The sequence below is a fragment of the Heptranchias perlo genome, chromosome 9 (genome assembly GCF_035084215.1).
Source record: "Heptranchias perlo isolate sHepPer1 chromosome 9, sHepPer1.hap1, whole genome shotgun sequence".
Taxonomy (NCBI): Eukaryota; Metazoa; Chordata; class Chondrichthyes; order Hexanchiformes; family Hexanchidae; genus Heptranchias; species Heptranchias perlo.
In genome coordinates this window covers 3381457-3390312 of record NC_090333.1, presented here as the reverse complement: position 1 = coordinate 3390312, position 8856 = coordinate 3381457, and the positions used below count along the sequence as shown (strand labels likewise).

General features: G+C 47.9%; 1 non-coding gene and 2 pseudogenes across 1 annotated transcript; 2 read left to right on the top strand and 1 right to left on the bottom strand.

The window, feature by feature from the left end:
* Positions 1-1355: 1355 nt before the first annotated feature.
* Positions 1356-1519, top strand: LOC137325683 (U1 spliceosomal RNA). The gene has a single exon (XR_010963928.1). It is a non-coding gene; the product is annotated as a U1 spliceosomal RNA (small nuclear RNA).
* A 2055-nt stretch (positions 1520-3574) lies between these two features.
* Positions 3575-3748, bottom strand: LOC137325820 (U2 spliceosomal RNA; annotated as a pseudogene).
* Positions 3749-7417: 3669 nt separating this feature from the next.
* On the top strand, positions 7418-7621 carry LOC137325833 (U2 spliceosomal RNA; annotated as a pseudogene).
* Positions 7622-8856: the final 1235 nt, after the last annotated feature.

Below are 8856 nucleotides of genomic sequence, written 5' to 3'. Positions count from 1 at the left end.
AAACTTTGAGGCAAAAATCCAGACAAAATAAATTGGCACTTGGAAGAGTATGGGCTAATAAATGAAAGTCAGCATGGATTTGTTAAAGGAAAATCGAGTTTGACTAACTTGATTGAGTTCTTTGATGAAGTAACGGAGAGGGTTGATATTGTGTTTATGGACTTTAAAAGGCAATTGATAAAGTACCGCATAATTGACTTGTTAGCAAAATTAAAGCCCATGCGATTAAAACGACAGTGGCAGCATGGATATAAACTTGGCTATGGGATAGAAAGCAGAGAGTACTGGTGACCGGTTATTTTTCAGACTGGAGGGAAGTATAGAGTGGTGTTCCCCAGGGGTCAGTATTAGGACCACTGCTATTTTTAATATATATTAGTGACCTGGACTTGGATCTGGAGGGTATAATTTCAAAGTTTGCAGATGACACAAAACTCGGAAAAGTAGTAAACAATGTGGAGGATAGTAACAGACTGGTGAAATGGGCAGACACATGGCAGTGAAATTTACTGCAGAGAAGTGTGAAGTGATGCATTTTGGTAAGAAGAATAAGGAGAGGCAATATAAACTAAATGGTACAATTTTAAAGGGGGTGCAGGAACAGAGAGAACTGGGGGTGTATATACATTAACCTTTGAAGGTGACAGGACAAGTTGAGAAGGCTCTTAATCAAGTCCAGGATCCCATATGCTTTATTAAGAGCATAGAGTACAAAAGCAAGGAAGTTAAGTTAAACCTTTATAAAACACTGGTTAGGCCTCAACTGGAGTATTGTGTTCAATTCTGGGCACCGCACTTCAGGAAGGATGGAAAGGCCTTAGGGTTCAAAAGAGATTTACTAGAATGGAACCAGGGATGAGGGACTTCAGTGATGTGGAGAGACTGAAGAAGCTTGGGTTGTTCTCCTTGGAGCAGAGAAGGCGAAGGGGAGATTTGTTAGAGGTGCTCAATATCATGAACGGTTTTGACAGAGTAAATATGAGAAACTGTTTCCAGAGGCAGAAGGGTCAGTCACGAGTGGGTACAGAGATAAAATGATTGGCAAAAGAACCAGAGGCGACATGAGGAAACATTTTTTTATGCAGCCAGTTGTAATGATCTGGAATACACTGCCTGAAAGGGTGGATGAAGCAGATTCAATTGTAACTTTCAAAAGGGAATTGGATAAATACTTGACTTGGAAAAAAATTGACAGGGCCATGGGGAAAGACCACTGCATCGCTGCAGTATTTTCTCTGAGTATGTTATCGGATACATGTTACAATACAGGAGCAAAATTAATCTCTGAGCATTAGCACATTGTGAGTGAAGAGGTAGTGAATGCTGTCAAGTGGCACTGTGTGGAGACATAAGGCATACTTACCTGGCAGGGGAGAATCTGTGATCCTGAAGGTGGATCTCCCAGGATGAGGCCAGCCCATTGAACGCGCGGTGCGCTGACGCCTGCGATGTCCCCAAATGCGGGATACTTAACTGCAAAATTTGTGGTAGTGGGGGACTGCGTTCGGGCTCTCCCCTGCATTGAAACTAAAAGTTAGATTTTCGATCCAGTAGTCCACCAATCGGATGGGAGGTGTTGTTTGTGTGTGTGTGTGTGTGTGTGTGTGTGTGTACGTTGTGTCAGTCAGTGAGTCTCTCTCTCACTCAGTGGCTGCTGTGGAGGGAAAGCTTTTTAAAAAGAACTTTCATATTGAAAGAAAGATATGTCTCAAGCTGCTGGGCCCTGTCCATTGTCACATTAATGGCAGGGCGGGGCAGGACTGCTTTGACCAGGAGACCTGTTTTCTGGGTCGGAGGTGTGACATTCCAGTGGACCTGCTTTGTGCTGATTTCCCTCCCTCCCGTCCTTCTGAACACCTTTGCCGTTTTATCGAGGGCCAAAAGCCTGTGAAAGGGAAGGACCGGCCGGCCGTTTCCCTGCTGGTCGGTGCTGCCAGTGGGGCCGGCGTGCATGTTCTCAGCCTCATGTACAGGTTCCTCAGGGAGGTTGAGGCAGGTCTAGTGGTTAGGACTGTAGGGTGCTTTGGGGTTGTTCTCACCCTATTGATCGGTGCAGATATCTGGTCCCCGGTCTAGCCAAGGAACACTTATACCTCACGGACCGGGGGTTCAGGAAGACAGGACTTTTGCTAACGCACCCGGTGATGGATCACGTAGCCGAATAGCACAGAGAACACACAAACTCGGTGTTTGAATTTAATTGGAATGTTGGTTTTATTATTCCATCAACACGAAGAAAATAACGATAAAAACGGTCCTACACAGTACATTGAGTTACACACACCCACTACAGGACCTTATCCCGCTGAACAATATGAAAGTTCTTTTTAAAAAGCTTTCCCTCCACAGCAGCCTCTGAGTGAGAGAGAGGCTGGTGGGGACCCTGGAGACACCTATCACACACACACACACACGTATGGTTGGGGCTCACCATTCCTTTGCACTGTTCGGTCTGGCTGACCGGTTCTCTCACATTGGTTTCGTTGGAAGCTGCTCTCCTCCCTGGAGAGCTCAGGTGAAAAAAAAGAGCGAGCAGGAACTAAGAGAGAGAGAGAGAGAGAGAGAGAGAAAGAGCTGGAAAAGGGATAAGAGCTAAGAAGCAAGAGAGCAAGAACCAGAGACAGCAAACAAGAGCATAAATCAAGAGACCAAAAGCAAGAGAGCAAACAAGAGAGAGAGAGGTTTCGAACTTCCACTAAAAGACCCTTCTCTTACAATAGTTTTCGTTGTTAAATGAGGCACTTCATGTCTGTTTAACAGTTCTTACAAAGTCGTTAAGAGTCTTTAATGGTTTTTGATGGTCTCTCATCATGTTGCAATTGCTTCTCTCGATGGGCCATTGTTCTTCGAATTCATTCCGATCGTCGAGCACTTGCCACACAAGGCTCCCTTTTCACCCCACGTCCTCGCTGTCGATTGGTTTTGCATCAGAACCGAGGCCATGTCTGGAGCAGTTGCCTCTCTCAATGACCGACTGCCTCTCGAATTAGTGCTGATCATTGACCACCTGCTGTAGGTTTTGCATTGAAACAGAGACTGGTGACGTCTCACCTATCCTTCCACCTTAGGATTTTGGTCAATGGCCAAAGTTTTACAAACTCGGAAGAGGAGGAATTCTCAGAATTCTTATAGGAGGCAACCTTTCAAACTCGTTGAGACCTGGGTTCGAATCCCAGTCGGGGGGAGCGACTTTCTGGTGCAGATTAATTGGCACCATCAAAGAAAGTCTCCTTTCCTGAGCGCGATGCTCCACCCTCACCACCACCGCCTTTTCCTCTCCTTGACAGACAGACAGAGAGTTCAGGAGCACGCACACTTTAATCTCGCAGTTTTCATTTGTACGCACAAAGACACGCAGACCCTGCTCGTTTAAAGTCAACGACGTCAAGGTATTTTGCAGTTTGAATTATATCGCTGCGAGGGAGCGAGGGGCACTCAGCCCAGGAGAAGAAAAGAATAGCAATGAGCTGAGAAAGTAAGTGCAATATATCAGCTTTATTCTGAGTAATAATCCATACTCACGTAGAGAGACACTGGGAAAGAGCTGTTTTTTCCTTTTGAATATCTCCCCAGAGGGAGGTGCACCGTTCCCAGAGACACTGCAATACTGGGTCGATGCGTGGAGTGGACGGAGCAAGCCCCTGTTCCATCTCCCTGTTCCAAAAATCAATTTAATATATGGTCCCCAGATAGGGGACGTATCAGATATTAAACTGATAAGAACAGATTTTTTTTATTCCAAAAATATACTTTATTCATAAAATTTGCAGCAGTACATACAATACAGTTGTCATATCACTTTCCAAACGTACACAATACAGATTATACAATTTGCAGGTTACGTCAAGTACAGTTCAATGAACACATTGGACATAATTACAGTTCATGACACTCTACGGTGTCTCATTGCATCATACTCAACACAGATTATTGCTTGCAGATTCATTTCAGATTCATTGCAGGTATATTACAGCAATTTGAATTTTACATTCTGCCCGAGGGGGTTTTTCCCTGATTGCAGCCCCTCGGTTTACAATGGCGGGAAGGCTCTAAACGGTTGCCTTTCCCCACAGGGCCTTTGCGGCGGCCGCACCCATCCTCAGTGCGTCCCTCAGCACGTAGTCCTGGACCTTGGAATGTGCCAGTCTGCAACACTCGGTCGAGGACAGCTCCTTGTGCTGGAAGACCAGCAAGTTTCGGGCAGACCAAAGGGCGTCTTTCACCGAGTTGATGGTCTTCCAGCAGCAGCTGATGTCCGTCTCAGTGTGCGTCCCCGGGAACAGCCCGTGGAGCACAGAAACCTGTGTTACGGAACTGCTCGGGACGAACCTGGACAGATACCACTGCATCTCTCTCCAGCCCCTCTTTGCAAAGGCACATTCCAGAAGGAGATGGGTGACGGTCTCGTCTCCACCGCAGCCTCCTCTGGGACAGCGCGCGGTGGCGCTGAGAGCCCGGGAGTGCATGAAGGATCTGACGGGAAGGGCCATTCTCACCACCAGTCAAGCTAGGTCTTGGTGCTTGTTTGAAAGCTCTGGCGATGAGGCGTTCTGCCAAATGACATTGACAGTCTGCTCGGGGAACCAACCGACAGGATCCACCATCTCCTTTTCCCGCAGGGTCTCGAGGACGTTCCGTGCGGACCACTTGCTGATTGCCTTGTGGTCAAAGGTGTTTTCCTGCACAAACCTTTCCACGCAGGACAGGTGGGGCGGAACGGTCCAACTGGACGGAGCGTTCCGTGGCAGCGTGGCCAGGCCCATCCTTCTCAACACCGGGGACAGGTAGAACCTCAGCACGTAGTGACACTTTGTGTTTGCGTACTGAGGGTCTATGCACAGCTTGATGCAGCCGCACACAAAGGTGGCCATCAGGATGAGGGCCACGTTGGGCACGCCTTTCCCCCCTTTCTCTGGAGATTTGTACATCGTGACCCTGCGGACACGGTCCATTTTTGATCTCCAGACAAAGTGGAAGATGGCTCGGGTGACTGTCGCGGCGCAGGAGCGAGGTATGGGCCAGACCTGCGCCACGTACAGCAACACCGAGAGCACCTCGCACCTGATGACCAGGTTCTTGCCCACGATCGAGAGGGATCTAGAGTCATAGAAGTTTACAACATGGAAACAGGCCCTTCGGCCCAACATGTCCATGTCGCCCAGTTGATACCACTAAGCTAGTCCCAATTGCCTGCACTTGGCCCATATCCCTCTATACCCATCTTACCCATGTAACTGTCCAAATGCGTTTTAAAAGACAAAATTGTACCCGCCTCTACTACTGCCTCTGGCAGCTCGTTCCAGACACTCACCACCCTTTGAGTGAAAAAATTGCCCCTCTGGACCTTTTTGTATCTCTCCCCTCTCACCTTAAATCTATGTCCCCTCGTTATAGACTCCCCTACCTTTGGGAAAAGATTTTGACTATCTACCTTATCTATGCCCCTCATTATTTTATAGACTTCTATAAGATCACCCCTTAACCTCCTACTCTCCAGGGAAAAAAGTCCCAGTCTATCCAACCTCTCCCTATAAGTCAAACCATCAAGTCTCGGTAGCATCCTAGTAAATCTTTTCTGCACTCTTTCTAGTTTAATAATATCCTTTCTATCAGAACTGTACACAGTATTCCAAGTGTGGCCTTACTAATGTCCTGTACAACTTCAACAAAACATCCCAACTCCTGTATTCAATGTTCTGACCAATGAAACCAAGCATGCCAAATGCCTTCTTCACCACCCTATCCACCTGTGACTCCACTTTCAAGGAGCTATGAACCTGTACTCCTAGATCTCTTTGTTCTATAACTCTCCCCAACGCCCTACCATTAACGGAGTAGGTCCTGGCCCGATTCGATCTACCTTCCTTGACCCTAGCATCAGGGAGGCAACATACCATCCTGGAGTCACGATTGCGGCCGCAGAAACGCCTATCTGTTCCCCTTACAATTGGATCCCCTATCACTATAGCCCTGCCACTCTTCTTCCTCCCCTCCTGTGCAGCAGAGCCACCCGTGGTGCCACGAAATTGGCTCTTGCTGCTTTCCCCTGATAAGCCATCTCCCCCAACAGTATCCAAAGCTGTATATCTGTTTGAGAGGGAGATGGCCCCAGGGGACTCCTGCTCTACCTGCCTAGTCCTTTTATTCTGCCTGGCGGTCACCCATTTCCTTTCTGCCTGCGTAATCTTTACCTGCGGTGTGACCACCTCACTGATCGTGCTATCCACAATAGTCTCAGCATCATGGATGCTCCACAGTGAATCCACCCGCAGCTCCAGCTCCGAAATGCGGTTAGCCAGTAGCTGCAGCTGGACACACTTCCTGCACACATGGTCGCCAGGGACCCTGGTAGTGTCCATGGCTTCCCATATGGGGCAGGAGGAACATATCACGGGTGCGAGCTGTGCTGCCATAACTTGCCTTAGATTTACACTGCGTTCACCTCTCAGACTCTCCTCCCGCTCTCTGTCTCCTTTTACACTGTGCTCACCTCTCGGACTCTCCTGCCTCACCTGTGACGTTGCACAGTAGTTTTCTCTTGTTGCAGGTCTGCTGCTGCTTTTATTCCCCACTCTCAGTATTCTGCTGCTCAGGTCCGCCGCCGCTCTGCGGAAAAAGTTAGGAAAAGCAAGACAAAGCAGCACCTCCTTCCCCCACTTCACCAAACTCCCACACTCACCAAACTCTCAGCTGTCTCACTCGGTGCTCTGTTGTACTCAGTTTTTATTTCCCATTTCCACCCAGCCAGCCAGCCAAGCCGGCATCTGCAGTATTTTCTTTTCATTGGTCTTGCCTGCTGTGGAACGAATGTTTAAACACAAGCTGCTGATTGTCAGCACCTCACCTCTTTCTCAATTGGCCTGTTGTAATCTCACTCACTCCACTCACTGTCAGACACGTCACATCACGTCACTAGTTTTCTTTAAAGAGGTTTCCTTCCACGGCAGTTAGTTAGTGACTGAGACTGACTGACGGAGGTCCGTTGAGACACAACCCTCTCCCATCTGATTGGTGGACTACTGGCAAATTTACAAATCTCTCAAGCAATCCGAGCGAGAAAGGTAAAAACGGCAACTTCTTTAAGCCGATCCACTGTTGCAATTAGAAATGGTGGCAAAATTGTGCCGAGAGCGGGAGAGAACGGCAGTGGTTCTAGACTGCTTTAGACACATTCAGCCAGAGTCAAAGGAGGGAGGGCAGACAGGACCCAAGATCAATTCACATCGAGCGCGTTATCGCTTCTCGGTCTTTTGGCTGAGATCAAGTGGTCAAGTGGGGGAAGGCAACCATTTGGAGCCTTCCTGCCATTGTATGCCGGGGGGATGCAGTCAGGGAGAAATCCCCTCGGGCAGAGTGTAGAGCTTTGGCTTGTAGAGCTTTGGCTTGATGTAATGTCACTGCAAGGAATCTGGAATGAATCTGTAAGGCAATAAGGCACCCCAGAGTGTCAGGAAAAAAAAAAGAAAAATCTGTTCTTATCAGTTTAATATCTGATACGTCCCCTATCTGGGGACCATATATTAAATTGATTTTTGGAACAGGGAGATGGAATAGGGGCTTGCTCCGTCCACTCCACGCATCGACCCAGTATTGCAGTGTCTCTGGGAACGGTGCACCTCCCTCTGGGGAGATATTCAAAAGGAAAAAACAGCTCTTTCCCAGTGTCTCTCTACGTGTGTATGGATTATTACTCAGAATAAAGCTGATATATTGCACTTACTTTCTCAGCTCATTGCTATTCTTTTCTTCTCCTGGGCTGAGTGCCCCTCGCAGCGATATAATTCAAACTGCAAAATACCTTGACGTCGTTGACTTTGTGCGTACAAATGAAAACTGCGAGATTAAAGTGTGCGTGCTCCTGAACTCTCTGTCTGTCTGTCAAGGAGAGGAAAAGGCGGTGGTGGTGAGGGTGGAGCATCGCGCTCAGGAAAGGAGACTTTCTTTGATGCTGCCAATTAATCTGCACCAGAAAGTCGCTCCCCCCGACCGGGATTCGAACCCAGGTCTCAACGAGTTTGAAAGGTTGCGTCCTGTAAGAATTCTGGGAATTCCTCCTCTTCCGAGTTTGGAAAACTTTGGCCATTGACCAAAATCCTAAGATGGAAGGATAGGTGAGACGTCACCAGTCTCTGTTTCAATGCAAAACCAACAGCAGGTGGTCAATGATCAGCACTAATTCGAGAGGCAGTCGGTCATTGAGAGAGGCAACTGCTCCAGACATGGCGGAGCCATGCCTCGGTTCTGATGCAAAACCAATCGACAGCGAGGACGTGGGGTGAAAAGGGAGCCTTGTGTGGCAAGTGCTCGACGATCGGAATGAATTCGAAGAACAATGGCCCATCGAGAGAAGCAATTGCAACATGATGAGAGACCATCAAAAGCCATTAAAGACTCTTAACAACTTTGTAAGAACTGTTAAACAGACATGGAGCGCCTCATTTAACAACGAAAACTATTGTAAGAGAGGAGTATATAAGTGGAAGCTCGAAACCCCTCTCTCTCTTGTTTGCTCTCTTGCTTTTGGTCTCTTGTTTTTTGCGCTTGTTTGCTGTCTCTGGTTCTTGCTCTCTTGCTTCTTTGCTCTTATCTCTTTTCCAGCTCTTTCTCTCTCTCTCTTAGTTCCTGCTCGCTCTTTTTTTTTCACCCGAGCTCTCCAGGGAGGAGAGCAGCTTCCAACGAAACCAATGTGAGAGAACCGGTCAGCCAGACCGAAGAGTGTAAAGGAATGGTGAGCCCCAACCATACGTGTGTGTGTGTGATAGGTGTCTCCAGGGTCCCCACCAGCCTCTTAGTTTAGCGGGATAAGGTACTGTAGTGGGTGTGTGTAACTCAATGTACTGTGCAGGACCGTTTTTA